This window comes from Astyanax mexicanus, chromosome 17 (assembly GCF_023375975.1).
Source record: "Astyanax mexicanus isolate ESR-SI-001 chromosome 17, AstMex3_surface, whole genome shotgun sequence".
In the NCBI taxonomy this organism is placed as follows: Eukaryota; Metazoa; Chordata; class Actinopteri; order Characiformes; family Acestrorhamphidae; genus Astyanax; species Astyanax mexicanus.
The window spans coordinates 39,599,584-39,615,979 of record NC_064424.1 but is presented as its reverse complement, the minus strand read 5'-3'; the positions used below and the strand labels follow the sequence as shown (position 1 = coordinate 39,615,979).

Here is a 16,396-nt window from a genome sequence, read left to right as displayed (position 1 = left end):
GCGAGAAAACTGGGAACCTAGCAACACTGTTATTAAACAAATTTTAACATCAGACAAAGCTAACCTGAGTAAATACAAAAAAAGCTGTTTTTAAATGATAATTTATTTTAAGATGGGATAAATATATATATATACAAACTAGCCCTTTGTGAAATGTAATTGCCCCCAAAACCTTTAAAAAATTACTTTATAAATGCAACCAAGCCTTTGGATTACTACATTTTGTCCCACTCTTTTCAGGCACATTTGAGGGATTTCCAGTTTATCCTTTTTAAGTTACAGCACAACATCTCAATAGGATTTTGACCAAAGGCACTCCAATCTTTTTTCTTTTCTTTTTTTTAAAGGTGCTGAATTCTTTTTCACAGCACATAATCTGCTCGAGCTGCAAACTGATTTTAGTCTAACAGAAACCGATTGAATACCAAGTGTGAATGCATGTGGTAGTACAATCCAGATACTAGTCTCATTGGGTAATCAGGTGTAAACCAGGTTCGGCTATGGTGTGGATCCTGTTGTCAGCGGCTGCAGAATTTAAGTATAAACCAGTCCACCCAACGTTCCCTCAAACCCGGTACAGGCAGTCTGATAACACGCTTCTGCTGCATTACAGCGAGTGCTTTATGATGATGAATTGAGGCAGATGCAAAATTAGCTCTGTTTTTCAGTATAAAACTCACATTATTGTTTTTTTCCCCTAACATTACTTATTAATCCTACTGTATCATTCTCTGCGTTTGTTTGCCTACCTGTCAGTTTGCCTGCCTCCTGTACAGTTTAATGAACAGCATTGTACACAGCCATGTTATTTATACAGAAAGTGTGTTTAATTTTCCAATAAAGAAATACTGCACAAGAAAATGCAGCAGGCTGATGTTTTACCCTCTGTCACAGTGTTGATGCAGTGTAATATCTCAGCAGCACGGCTTCTCTGAAATGCATTTGTGAGAAATGCAGGACACAGTAATGCACACAGAAGGCACTCAGCAGAGTTTCATTTATGTACTGTCAAAATCAGAATGGAAAAATTTCATTATTTGCACACACGGCTAAACAAATAAGTAAAGACGGTTATGTGTTATGATTTTCATTTGCCGCACTAGCTTAAAAACAAGTCTTTAAAATGCATGTACTGTCATGTGTAAAAACTAGGACACCCCATGAAAACCTTTTTCTTTTTTAACATGTTTAAACATATGGACATCTTTGTTTGAACAATATTGAAAGATGTAGGTAATATAACTAAATAGCTGATTACGTACATTTAACCCCTTACAAAGACATAAACCATATATTTTTTTATTGGTAGGTTTATTTTAACAGAGAGAGAGCATTTAATAAAAGCTATAAATTAATTTGTATTTCATTAACTGAAATAAGTGTTTTGTCTACTGGCAATCAACAAGACTTCAGACCCCTACAGACTTTTAATGTGTCCATCAGGCCCACAAATTACTTCTGTTCCATTCAGAAAGTACTTTTTTGTCTCACCTCTTTATTTGTATAAAAGACACCTATCACAGAATCAGTCTATTTCATTCAAACCTCTCAACCACCATGCGCAGGACCAAAGAGCTGTCAAAGGATGTCCAGGACAAGACTGTAGACCTGCATATGGCTGGAATATGCTACAAGACCATCAGTAAAAAACTTGGTAAGAAAGAGATCACTGTTTTTGTGATCATTTGGAAACAGAAGAAATACAAGGTAAGAATCAAGCACCCTAATTTTGGAGCTTCAATAAAGATCTCATGTAAGACAAAATATCTTTAAAATACTGTAGAATCTTGATTGAGATCCTTCTGGCCTCAGTCAAAACACTTTTGTGTTTAGAAACTTTTCCTAAACTTTAAAAAAACGTTTTTATAACTGTTATTTCTGCCTCTGCAGCGCCCTCACAGGTTCAACTGTGCTATAGGCGAGGATGACGTTAATACATACTTTTGTTCGTATAATATGCAAATCAGTCAATCAATGATACCATAAAATACGGTATTTTCTGTAAAATACTAGAGGGAACCCGCAAATGAGTCCCCTATGGACGGGGGTGAATAAAGCAATACGGTTCAGGGTTTCCCCCAGGATTTCCTTGAAGGTGCGGTGGCAGGACCCCCGGTTGGGAACCGATAATTTATATCACGTTAATGATATCACGATATAACACAATTACACATGTTTCCAGTTATTTTCTTTATTTCCAACTGTCACTGAAAAATGCCCACTTAAAACAAAAAGTTGCAAAAAGTAGGTTTCTTTAAAATAAATCCTTATTGTTCTTTTTTCAGATACGGTAAACGTAAAAGTGTGCAACACAAAATGTTAAATTATACATATCAATATCTTTAATCTTTAATTTAATTACAATAAAATGTTTACTGGACCGTGAAAACAAATGCATCACAGAGCTGTTCTAGGGTGCCTCTATTCTAGGGCCCTACATCCTTGCTTTATGACAGCTCCAGAAACAGAAACATAGCGTGATTTTCACTCCACCAGGTGAGTGAGCCTGAGTGGACACCTGCGTAAGTTGAAGCTGTTTAATCACTGTTTAATTCATCTCTCTCTCGCGCGCGCGCATTATGTTTCAGTCTCTCTCTCTCTCTCTCTCTCTCTCTCTCTCTCTCGCATTATGTTTCAGTCTCTCTCTCTCTCTCTCTCTCTCGCATTATGTTTCAGTCTCTCTCTCTCGCTATTTACAGGCGCGCTCTCGCTCTCTCTCTCTCTCTCGCGTTATGTTTCAGTCTCTCTCTCTCGCTGTGTCCTATACTCACACTCTCTCTCGCGCGCGCGCGTTATGTTGGCACTGCATGACTAACTACCGATTTCCACCCCCGAAGTTCAACACATGGCTGACGGAATTATTCCCCCCTAAATTTAGCTCCGGCAAATTTAAGACATTTTGGTTGAAATTTTAAGACAAAATAAGACTTTTCAAGGCCTTATTTGACAAAAATGAAATTTAATACCATTTAAGACTTTTTAAGGACCCGCGGCCACCCTGCTACATGTGCAGGACTGGAACACAGCTGTGCGTTTAGGAATTACGGCTAGAGAAGCCCTCACCTGTAGCCTCCCGAAATAGATGCAACATGCGAAACACGGCTGTGTTGTGTAGGCTACGTCTACAACATATTACCGATATAACCCTTGAACAATGTTCAACAACTTGTTCACAAATATAAAAAAACATCATTTCAGCGCCACATACCTCGGATTCAGTTGTCCAGTTTGACAGCCGGTGTCCTGTCGAGATGATCAAATTCCAGTGTCAGAAACGAGAGAGGGCGGGGCAACGCTGATCAAGCGCGGGAAAAACGCCGGGCTCCGAATTTTCACGAAGGGTGGCGGGGAAGAACGAAGGCGTGGCGGACCGCCGCACTGAAATGAACGTGGCGGAAACCCTGCGGTTAAAACAATAAAAAACAATAAAATACTCCCTCCAGATAGGGACTTGAACCCAGGACCCCCAGTGCTAAGAAATAAACATTATATGAGCAATTTGATTATAGATCACTCACTCTATAATCAAATTTTCATACTTATTAATTACATTACAACACCATGAACCACCATTTACTGGCCATTTATGTGTTCTTGGTAGGTTTACATCTATATGTAGCCAGGTGGTGAATTGAGAATACACCTTTAAAATGTGTGTCTGTAACTTTAAGAAACACAATCAGAAGTGTTGTCACCCTGAGAGAGGAAAGGGAGGAGCTAAGAGCATGGTAGAGAAGGAGGCTCAAGCTGCAGTGAATGGTGGTGCTCCATTTTAGGATTCATCCAGAGCCATCCTAATGAAATAAGAGATAAAAATCAGGAAATACTGAACAATATAAGGTTTAGTTGGCCTATAACAGTAGTAGATGCCTATATTGCCTTTCTAAACATGTATTTTGGATGAATCACAACCAGATGCGGGCAGATGGCATTGTTTCAGTGGGGTAGTGTGCTCCTCGTGTTCAAGCCTTGTATTTTTCTGGGTTACAGAAGCTGTTTGTCCAAGTTCTCTTGATGAAATGCTCAAATCTTGTTGAGTAAAGCTGAGTAAATCGAGGTGAGCTTAAAAACAAATATAAAAAGAGCTCTGTTAATGGTATTAAGGTGGTATTAATGTTATTTATCTATTTTCTGTAATTAGTGCCACTATCAAATACTGTACTGTGTTCTTAGTTAGGGTTTTTACAGTGTATTCATTTTTATTTTTTAAATACAATTTAATCAGAATAAAATACCCGGGAAAAGTTCTTTTGTCATTTGGTGTGCATCCTTTCCCCGGTGACATATATCTACATCCCACCTGTTGTTGCACAGTTTGCTACCCAAATCTCTACAGCCTCCAGCAATAGAGAGTAACCACCACACAACCCCAATAAGCATCATACTGAACTTAAAAATACTTTAATTTTCCCCAAAATTGTCAGTGTGCCTTATAATCCGGTGTGCCTTATATGTGAATTCTACCAGTCAGATTGTAAGGAACAGTAAAGCCACTCTGCTAAAGTACAGCTTTATACAGGAGTTTAGGTTTAGTTCTCCTGTAACGAGACTGGAGCAGCTGCTAATCCTGACTAGCTCTGCTGGAGCAGCATTAGCATTAGCTGCAATCCATGCTAAGCGCTAGCTCTTTCACTGTTTAGAGGTAAGTATATCGGACTAAGCCTGCGCATTTACTGTGTTAAAACAAACTACGAGGGATGAACCGCTAGCTAATATCGCCCTGTCTAATCAAAGCACTCATGGTTCTTCAGTGTAGTGCTGACGGGCGGCATTTACTTGCGCTAACTGCAGCTAGCGCTAGTGATTAGGCACTAATGCTAATGCCGCTGCACCCAGCTTTAGTGGAAATCTGGAAATCTAAGTTTATTGTAAATAAACAGGAGAGAAATCTGTGTTGATTAACATCCAGTTAATCATTTGACTTTGAAAGAAAATGATTTTTGAATGAATTAATCCGGTGCCCTTTATGTATAAAAATAGACCAGAAAATAGATGTTCACTGATAGTGCACTTTATAATCCGATGCACCTTATAGTGTGAAAAATACAGGAAACCTTTTTGGGCGCAGCAGAGCAGTGTTGCAGTTTTGCTGCCAATCAAAGAGTCTGACAAACGTGCCCTTGCTGTAGGGTCTGGTGAAGGGCTTGAGCAGTGATCTTTAACTCCATACCTGGGGATCCGTTTCTCTGCATAATTTCAACTGTGTCCTTGCCCAACACACCTGATCCAGCTCAATAACTAATTATCAGGCTGCTTATAAGCGGAACGAGGCATGCACGAAGCATGATCTGCTGAAATATCTGAGAATATCTGCCCTCAGGACCAGAATAGAACCTGCTTACACAAACTGTTCACAGAATATGATGCGCTACAGTACCGGTCAAAAGTTTGGATACCTTCTTTTCTCATTCACTAATTTTTCTTTTTTTAGAAAGTTCTGCGCTGTATAGGGCTGAACGATTTTGGAAAATAATCTAATTGCAATTTTTTATCTATAAATTGCGATTGCGATTTAAAATGCGATTTTTTTTGTCTTCTCAAGTATTTTTCAACAACAGAAGCAATAAATCAATCTGTTTAATAATAAACAATGTCAGATTTATTTAAAGCACAGATAACAATAAAGCAAAAAAATCTATGCTTTTCCTTTTCATCATTTGTTTTTTTTTATAGAAAAATAAATAGCTTTTCCTTTTCACCATTTTTTTTTAATTAGGAAAAACAATAGATATACAAAATTTAACTTACTGCTCTCCAGCTAGTAACATCATGAAAAATTAAAGTGCAAAAAACATAAAGAGAATCTGCTTTAACCAACTCGTTATTTTCTGTATTTGAAGATGCAGCACTGGTCGTTGGCATTTTAGCCTTGCAAATACCACACGAGGCTTTGTGGTGTTTTTTTAAATGCTGAAAAAGGTTTGTAGTGTTACCTCGCATCGTAGCAACAGTAGCAAGGCACGTTTAGCACAGTACCTGACGTTGAGCAGCATCTTCTTTTTTAAAGCCAAAGTAATTCTACACAACTGATGTGTTCCTTCGAGCCTGAAGCTCCAAGTAAACGAACTCATCAACTGATTCGGACCAGAGAAACGAACTACAGGTGTGAAAACGCCCTAAGTGTCGCCAAATGACAAAAACACAGTACATAAAAACACAGTACATACGTACAAAAAAAAGGTGTACGCCCGAAACAGAAGTGTTGTGGGGGAACGCACTTTCTCACGTTCAAGTCAAATTTAGTTCGTCTGACTGTGAGCGTGAAATATGTCGTACACAATGTTTTTGTGCGTACGCACCTTAAGTACATGAGGCCCCTGATCCAGCTTATCAGTCTTTAAAAAGAAGCCCTTGCTGAGTGAGAGCAGAAAAACACTAAAATGTGCAGGAAAAAAAGGAATCTCTAGTAATGACTGTTTTCTAGAATGATGGTGCTCTATCCAGTACTTTTGGAATGAGCTGCGGAGTTGGGATGGTGGGGTGTGGTGGTGATCATGGAACACCCTGATATTACTAATGCACTTGTTACTGAACCCTGGGTGACTCAAGGGGAGAAGGGGGTAACTTCCCCATTGTTTGTGCCCGCATGTTTTAAAAAAAAAAAGCATCACTAAAGTACCCTCTAGAGCAGGGGTCACCAACCTTTTTGAACCTGAGAGCTACTTCTTGGGTACCAATTGATGCGAAGGGCTACCAGTTTGATACACACTCGTGAAATTACAAATTTTCTCAATTTACCTTTAATTATATGTTATTATTAATAATTAATGACATTCATCTATGTGAAGACACAGATATCAATAGGCAACACTATTATTATAAATCTCTGCAAGTGTTTACATTTTATATTATATTTTAATATAATATTACATATTATATTACATTATATTGTATAATAATATATAAACTATAGGCTATCTCTAAGCTAATATTAATGTAATATAATCTAAAATTACATCAATGCAACTGTGATTTAAAAAAAAAAGAATAGCAACAAAAATGCTATTTTTAGACCAGGCCTGCGGGCTACTCATAAGGTCCTTGCGGGCTACCTGGTGCCCGCGGGCACCATGTTGGTGACCCCTGCTCTAGAGTGTCAATCACATGGAAAAAAAATATCAGAGTGCCATTTATGGTGTCCTTTCTTGTAATAAATTATTATAATGTGCACTCTATATTAAATAAATTTAATAAAGTATCTTAATTAGTCCCCCACTGTGTGACTAATAAAGGATTATTTTATCTTACCTTACCCTGTCTTAAAGGATGCCCAGCAATATGGCGGGCCTGGAGCAAAGAGGGCTGGGGGTTTTGCTCTGGGGTCCAACAGTGGCAACTTAACAAACTTGGGTTTTATTTACGGGTCCCACATTGGCCTCATATATGGATGTCAATAATAGGACCAGAGTTTAACGTGGGCCCCATCTGGGTTGTACGCTGCACATGGGGCCTAGATTATACATGGTGAATGGTAGGTTTTTGCATTCTGGTGGAGCCCCCTGTTGTTTACAAAGTGCCCTTTTTGTTTGTTTGCCTCTGCCCTTTAAACAGCAAATAAGTCTGCCACTGTTGCTAAATGCAATCAAAACCTCTCAGCAATGCTCCAAAATCTGGTAAAAAGCCTGGGCAGTAGAGAAAGTTACTCCAATAACATTAGGATAAACTGTTTTTGAAGAATCTTCATTTAAAAGAAACAATGAATGAGCCCCAATACTTTTGTTCATGTGGTGTATGTGAATACACTTTATTAAAAAAAGAATGTTCTGTAATAACTTGTAAAGTAATTCAAATATGTATTTCCAGCACATTATAAAAGATCATGGAACCTATGAACCATGAACCTATATACTGTGTGTAGTCTATCTGTTTATGAATTACAATTTAAAAATTGTGCTTTAATGTATATGTTTTATGTGTGCTATTATAAATCATGTTCAGCATAGGAAATAGGGGTTATCTTATGATATGCTACTGCCACCTAGTGGAACAAACAGGCTTTGCAAGTCACCGATAAAGAAAATAAGCCTTCTATGCATTCGTATCTATTGCTGAGACTGATGTAAAAATGTACACACACACACAAACACACAGCTGCAATCAAACCCACCAGTCACGCTCCACAATTTAGTAGAGAACGTTCTTGAGTCAGACAGTATGTTATAAACTCTATTTTAGTTATCTTGATTTCACTATTTAATCTATGCTAAAAAGCAGATATCCCAATACTTTTGCCATATAATGTCCCTTCAATGTGTCCAAGTTTTAACCATGTAGGTGGCCAAAATCTTTAAGGAAGTCTTTCTTTTTCCATCCTCTCCATCCAGCCCTAGAGCTTGATGCTACCACCACCACCAGGCATATCAGTTGGTACAGTGTTCATTAGGAGAAATGCTTTATCTTTACCCCAAACATATTTGTGGTCACTGTGGCCAAATAGGTGCAAATATGTATTATTTTATTAATGTCAATTACTATATGTTGCATAAATAAAATGTAGAGTATGTGTACATTTTATTTACAATGGGTTTGGAAAGTGTTCAGACAGCTATACATTTTTCGCTTTTTTGTTTCATTGCAGCCATTTGCTAAAATAAACAAAGTTCATTTTATTTCTTATCAAGGATTCCAGGTCCAACAGAAATATACAGAACAAAAATCAGCTTAAACTAGCCTAAAATATATATGTCTTTCAAGCAAATTGCAAAACAACTATGTGTGTAGAACTTAAGGACTTATTATTTTGTTATATTTTGTTTATAACATTATTGTTTATATTTATTATCAGTATTGCTATTCATCTTAAAATTATTAATAATTTTGCAACATTAGTGTTTAATTAGTCTTTCTATAACAGTTTTATATCCCAGTCAAGAACTTTTTATAATAACATAATTAGCAAAAAAAAAACAAAAAAAAGAACTGACTTTTACTCTTTTCTGTTCTTTCCCCTCCTGAACACTCGTCTATCTTCTTTAACATTTTTTATCATCTTGTGATTTCTGGTTACATTGTGATTATTCTCTCTCTCTCCCTATCTTTCTCTCACTCACTCTCCTTTTCACACTGTTCTCCCTTATGTCATTATGTTCTCCTGGTTGTAATTGTTGTATCGATTTTAGTGTCAATTTGTACACATTCGCCCTCCGTGTTGATGTAACATTCAAGGCAACACCCACTTTTTTTTTTGGCGGCCGCGGTCATTTTTAAAAGTAGTCAACAAAAACAAAAAAAAAACACCCTGAAGTTTCACCTACGACTGGATTTTCAGACAAAAAAAAACAAGAAATGTAGAAATTTTGCACATTTATTTAAAAAAAATGTTTTAATCACACTGTCATAAGTATTCAGACCCTTTGCTCAGTATTGAGTTAAAGCACCCTTTCGAGCAGGACAGCCATGAGTCTTCTTGGGAATGATGCACCAAGTTTTTCACACCTGGATTTGGGGATCTTCTGCCATTCTTTCTTAAAGATCCTCTCCAGTTCCATCAGGTTAAATGGTGAACGTTGGTGGACAGCCATTTTCAGGTCTTTCCAGAGATGGGCCACAGAGAATGGTCACAGAGGTGTTCCAAAGCCACTCCTTTGTTATTTTAGCTGTGTGCTTAGGGTCAATGTCTTGTTGGAAGGTTTTCTTCCAGGATATCTCTGTACTCTGGTCACATTCATCTTTCCTTCAATTACAACCAGTCGTCCTGTCCCTGCAGCAGAAAAAACACCCCTATAGCATGATGCTGCCTCCACCATGTTTTATTGTTGGGATAGTATTTGGGCAGGTGATGAGCAGTGCCTGGATTCTCAACACATACTGCTTAGAATTAACACCAAAAAGTTCAATCTTCGTCTCATCAGACCAGAGAATCTTATTTCTCATAGTTTGGGAGTCCTTCCTGTGTTTTGCAAGCTTTCATATGTCTTGAATTGAGCAGAGGCTTCCGTCAGGCCAATCTGCCATAAAGACCTGACTGGTGGAGAGCTGCAGTTATAGTTGAGTTTGTGGAACTTTTTCCCAACTGCATCTCTGGAGCTCAGCCACAGTGATGTTTGTGTTCCTCTTTACCTTCGCCAAGCCTCTTCTCCAACGATCTATCTATCTATCTATCTATCTATCTATCTATCTATCTATCTATCTATCTATCTATCTATCTATCTATCTATCTATCTATCTATCTATCTATCTATCTATCTATCTATCTATCTATCTATCTATCTATCTATCTATCTATCTATCTATCTATCTATCTATCTAGTATTATGAACAGTCACGTTCAGCCCGCCCTTTTTAAAAACTAGCCAATTAGAAGTCTGCTCACGGCGTCACGTTTACTATTATGGATAAGCCCCGCCCACAAAGCCAGTGCCTCGCGCTTTAACTGAAGAAGTTGCTGTTTTGATTTGAGGTGGTTTTGTGTTTTGGAAGGGGAAGTTTAACGATAACTAGTTAACTAACAGAGCGGTAAAATAAATTACTGCACTACTGAGGAGTTCGCTGATCTCTTACTGGTCGGGTTTGTTTAGAAGAAGAAAGAGGGGAGAAGAAAACTTGCTGACCAGAAAGAAAAAGAGAAAGAGGGAGATCTGGCTCTGTTGGAGGGAGGCGAAGCTGTGGAAGAGAAAGGCGAGCAGGACCAGACCTGCGCTGAGCTGAAGACTGAAACTGAAAGCCTCTCTGATAGTTAGCGGTGTGAGGAGATCATGGACGGCTGTAGTGGAGGAGAAGAGGCGCTGGGTGAGTCTGCGGGCTGTTTCTCTGTGGTCGCTTGGTGATCCGGGGGAAGGTGGGAGGAGGCGGTGGGGTGGTATTAGTTTGTATGCTGTTCTCAAGGCAACAGCCGAGCCGCGGAGGCCCTGCTGCTGCTGCTGCTGCTGCACTGATTTAAGTGTAACTGAGAACTTTGGGTTAGCTGGCTGTTTTCTTATGTCTAAATGAGCTGCGGGACACTATAATTGCTTACATTGGCCCGAACACGCACACTGAATCAAGGTAAGCTTTTAAAAGTTAATAGAACGTATCAGAAATGTCTGTTTGGCTGCAGTGCCCACTCATTAACTAGCTAAGTTAACTAACGTTAGTCAGATTTGGTTAGTTATCCTCAGTGGGTCCTCCGCAACTAGTACTAGCTGCATGCTCTTCAGACTCTGCTCTAGCTTAAGGGGTTTTAATTTAAATTAATTCAAGTTTAGTGCAGTTTGAGAAAATTATAATTTATTCTGAATAAGTGCCATATCCTCTAACCTAGCTACATTTTTATATTACTATAAAAGTACCAAGTAGTCGTGCAATGAGGAAAAAACAGTATAGAAGAAAAAGGTGGATCCAGATGCTTTGATAATTATTTTAAATCGCGTCACAGACCTCTGAATCGCAAACGAATCTATCCATCCATCCATCCCCAAGACCCACCCACCCATCTAGAATTCTTGGTCAACTAATTTGGGTTGAAACCCAGCTGGATACAGCTGGGTATTTTTAAGAGAATAAGAGGACCCTCAAAACAAGATACCATATATGGACAGATGTATTAGAACACCTGCTCAGTTATTGAGCTGTATATAGCTAGCTATATATTGAAACCAGGGGAATAAAATCCTGCATTCTGGTTTGGTTTGAGTAACTTTCTCTACTGTCCGGCACAAGGAATGAATGGATGGATGTATGTATAGATAGGAGAGTTGTATAAAAAACATTTATACTGTGTCCTTAAACCTCACTGTCCCAAAGTTTAAATGCCAAAGTTTACTCCCAGAGGTAACTTTTTTTATTCAGATGTTATAACTATGATAATTTGTTTTTTTTATACTCTGACAAATTTGTATTTTGATTCATATTATTCTTGCCAATACACTGTTCTAATCACTTGTCAGTAAAGTTAAGTAGTAAAATTGAAAGGTTCAAGTAAAAGAAAAATAGTAGTGGTGCTTGACATTACTGTTTTTAATAATCACAGTGGTTTAGAACGAGTAATGTGTGAATTAACATATACACACATTGTCAACATGAGTCCGTCCATTCTTGATTAAAAGCTTAATTGCTGTCCACCTTTGATTGAAATATGACTGGTAGTTCTCTTAGTTCTCAACTCCAGCATTTGTTTAAGGAGGAAGTCCCGCCCTTCAACAAAAAGAGCCAATCAGGTTGCGTCCTAGGCTGCGCGTGCAGAAGGGTCAGTTTGCTAGTAAGAAAGTTCCCACTTTGATGTGGAGGTCTGTGAAAGTGCAGTACCAGAACCATGACTTTTATCATATTTTTAGGGGTGTACCATATCGGATCGTTTGCAATAACATTGCCAACATTTTTTGAATGTCATGAAGGATATACCATAACTTACCGTGACATATTACCCACCCCTAATTATTACATCAGGGTACTACTTTTCACACTTTTCTCATTTCTCTTTATATATCTACTAGAGACAGATTATGTCTGTCCAGTATCATTTATTTTACTTTAATCCTGGATATATGGAGATATTTGGAGTGCTTTATTAGTATCATAACATTCTGGTCATTGACCTCTCTATCAAATCGTTTAAAATTCTTGTATTTTTTTGTGTCTTAGTTTAGGGGTGTGCCATATCATATCGTATGCAATAATAAACTTTCATTTTCATTTTGTTGCAACATTTGTAAACTTCAATGTTTTGTCATATTGCCAAGAGTATTGTTATCGCGAAAATACCATGAAATATCTTGATATTATTATTAATTTTTGTGCAGTGCAGATTCAAATGCTACAAACTAATCATGAGTATTTTGTCAGTGATGTAATATATATTGCATTAAAACATTGCATTAAAGATGGCAACAGAGTGAAATGACTTGCTTATAAAGACTTTGGACAGTTTCAACCTCAGCTTTTACAACCTTTTTAAGCTCTTTTGGTGACTACTGTGATTCAAGTAATGGTACTTCACTCTGGGCTAGCAACAGTAAGCAGTAAGCTGCCTGACTGGTTCCAGTAAAGGCAGATAAATGGCTTTCTGAGCAGTTCCTCACTGGGCAGAGTGTAGCCTACTTTCACAGGGCTTTGAGCTTCACATCTCCTTATTACAGAGAACACTTTCCAAGAGTTAAGCTCCACTCTGCTTAATTGTGTTTTTAGATATCTGAGCTGCATTAGAGACTGTAACCACACACGGTGATCTAGTACTGTAAGTAACAGCTTGCTATGTTTATACCAACAAGTGCTTGACAATACACTATATGAATTCATATTTAGAAGAATTTACTTAGATTTAATACCAGTTAAATGTTCCCTCTGCCACATTTGCAAATCGTGATCAACCTCTCCAATGCTTAAAGCCTATAGGAACTCATTTTTATAAATTGATTTTTTTTTTTTTTTAGGTAATATTAAACTTAAGTGTGTTATGCGCATCATTCATCAAACCCACAGCATAAATATGATAAAAACCACTCTTCAGAAAGCACCAGAAATCTTCAGACCTCTCTGAGAAATGTGTAGGCAGCTTTTAGATAATACGGCTTATTAGACTGGGAAAAGATATTCATAAGACATACTTTGTACTTTTATACATCTGTTTCTAGATGTTCCTTAGAAAACAAATAAAAGATTTGTTTTTCATGATATCATTCATATCATATTTATGCAGATATCATTGCACAGTATGCAACACCGATGCACACTGTTGCACACCATGACTCCAAAATCTTTTTGGAGACAGACATGGATTGATTTGTCTTTATGCCAATTCTATTTACACTTTGCTCTGAATGCTTTGCTGGTCCTCCAGACCATTTTTATTATCCTAGCAGACATATGCTACCGGTTAAAAGTTTTAGCACTTCAGGGTCCACGTTCAAGTCCGGTGAAATGGTGGGCAGTAAACAGCCAAAGCTTTTGTGGACATTTTTAAAGAAAAAAATATTAGAGAACAAAAAACTGAAAAAAGGCTTTAAAAGAGAACTCTGGTGTAAAATTGACTTTGGGTATAGTAAAACATGATAAAGAGTACTAACCTTTGTTGAATAACCCACCTCCGTTCTCCTGCAGTTTTCCGAGATACAGCAATTTTGTGCAGTTTGTCCAAACAGTCTAGAATGGGTTTTAATGGGGAATAGATAAATTTTCCCCTGCAGATAATTTGATTTTTACATTGTTATCCAGGCTTAAAATAGCTCCGCACCTAATTGGCAGAATCGTCACTCTACTGATCATGACTTTACTTTAAGATGGCGGCACACAGAGACGTAGGATACACTATGGTTTGTAAACAGTGTTTTTAAAAACATTCTTGTGCACTTTTTAAATTCTTAATGCCTCATTTTAAATGTCAGCGCTTTCTGGGTTCTACCAATGAGGTTTGGAGCTATTTTGAGCCTGAATAATGGTGTTAAAAGCAATTTATCTGCAGGGGCAAAATATGCCCAGTTAAAACCCATTCTAGCCTGTTTGAACAAACTGCACAAAATTGCTGGATCTTGGGAAGCTGCGGAAGAAAGGAGGTGGGCTATTCAACAAAGATTAGTAGTCTTTATCATGTTTTACTACACCCAAAGTCAATTTCACACCAGAGTTCTTCTTTAAGGGCTTTTTAGGAAGATTTTAGGCACTACATAATTAGTTTATAGTTTCCAGCTAGTACATATATAAATAAATTAACATTTAAAAACTGATGCAGAAAAAGTATTTACAAATTCTTTGTTGAAATAAAAGCAGTGCAGACTATGCATTCTTTACTGCATGTCTGGATTGCTGTGATAAGAACTAAAAAAAGAAACTCAGATAGAGCATCAATACTTTTTAACATGTTTTACTTTTTATACTTTAGAGAAATAACAAATACATGAGTTGAGTACAGTGTCCTACCAGATCAAAACTCTCATGAAACTTGGAGAAAATTAAAGAGTTCGGGTACAGGAAGACTTTTGACACTCAAGACTGTTCTGCAGGTCAGACTGGTGAAGTGGCAGTAAGGACCAACAAATCATAATATTGATTGGAAATAAATTATTCAGTCTTTGCTGTTATTAGTTTTATTACTTTTTGCTAAATATTTTGGGTAGTATATTTCTTGAATCAAGAAAATGTCTACCTGATACAAAAAACAACTACAGGGGTTGGACAATGAAACTGAAACACCTGTCATTTTAGTGTGGGAGGATTCATGGCTAAATTGGAGCAGCCTGGTGGTCAATCTTCATTAATTGCACATTGCACCAGTAAGGGCAGAGTGTGAAGGTTCAATTAGCAGGGTAAGAGCACAGTTTTGCTCAAAATATTGCAATGCACGCAACATTATGGGTGACATACCAGAGTTCAAAAAAGGACAAATTGTTGGTGCACGTCTTGCTGGCACATCTGTGACCAAGACAGCAAGTCTTTGTGATGTATCAAGGGTAATGTCAGCATACCACCAAGAAGGACCAACCACATCCAACAGGATTAACTGTGGATGCTGTAAGAGGAAGCTGTCTGAAAGGGATGTTCGAGTGCTAACCCAGATTGTATCCAAAAAACATAAAACCACGGCTGATCAAATCACAGCAGAATTCAATGTGCACCTCAACTCTCCTGTTTCCACCAGAACTTTCTGTCAGGACAAAAAATTATTGTGGCCTAAAACCAGGTGTTTCAGTTTCATTGTCCAACCCCTGTATCTTCATATAGCTTATTTTCTGCTTCGTGTGAAAGTGATATATTCATTTTCCAAACCTTAGAAGAATATCATATTGAACTCTATGACCTACTGGGAGACCAAGTGCTGACTTAAACCTGTGAAGCAGTATCATCTGTGGTGTGTTAGTTCAACATGTCAGAAATCAAAAGGAATGGAGAATAGGAAAGGAATGTAACTGGGCAAGCTCATAAGAATTCACATTTTGCTTGAAGTGTGAGCTTGTCCAGGTACTACGTTTTTGGCCGAGCATAGACAATATATCCTAAAAACTGTAGATGTGTGCAGATTTCCTGTCCTTTATATTTTTTGAAGTTCCTGCAGAAAAGCATGATGAATTATACTAGAAGACTAAACATAAAAGTACTTATAAAAGTACTTATTTGCCCTGCTGTCTGTTTAACACTACTGCTGGCCAATTATACATTTTACTTCACCCAGTGAAGCATGATGAGAGATAAGGAGGAAGATAGAGAAGGGTACTGACAGCCTCAGGTGTACTGCTGCAGTCTTTTCAACAGAAACCAGGCATCCATTCAGCTGTGAATCTGACTGCATAGATTTACTACATCACAGGAGACAGGATTCTAAACTTTCTACTGAGAATTGTACTGTTTGCTTTTACGTAATCCTCTTTTAAAAGTGGTTTTGGATTTTGTTATATTGTCAGTTAAATCCTTTCCACAGCCAAACACCACTTAGTTTCTGATACCAATAACTATGTGTAATATTTAGGGCTTGAAATCACAGGGCATCTCA

General features: G+C 37.7%; 1 protein-coding gene across 4 annotated transcripts in view; it reads left to right on the top strand.

Annotated features, from left to right (window-relative positions):
- Nucleotides 1-10,351: 10,351 nt before the first annotated feature.
- akna (AT-hook transcription factor) overlaps nucleotides 10,352-16,396 on the top strand; it is a 41,379-nt gene continuing 35,334 nt past the window's right edge. For 2 of the 4 annotated variants that reach the window (XM_022676489.2, XM_022676490.2), the window contains exon 1: nucleotides 10,353-10,728. The gene's annotated coding sequence lies outside the window, so the exon portion shown is untranslated. Of the gene's footprint in view, nucleotides 10,729-10,851; nucleotides 10,984-16,396 lie in introns of those variants that run through there. The other 2 variants (XM_022676493.2, XM_022676491.2) reach the window with 2 other exon arrangements.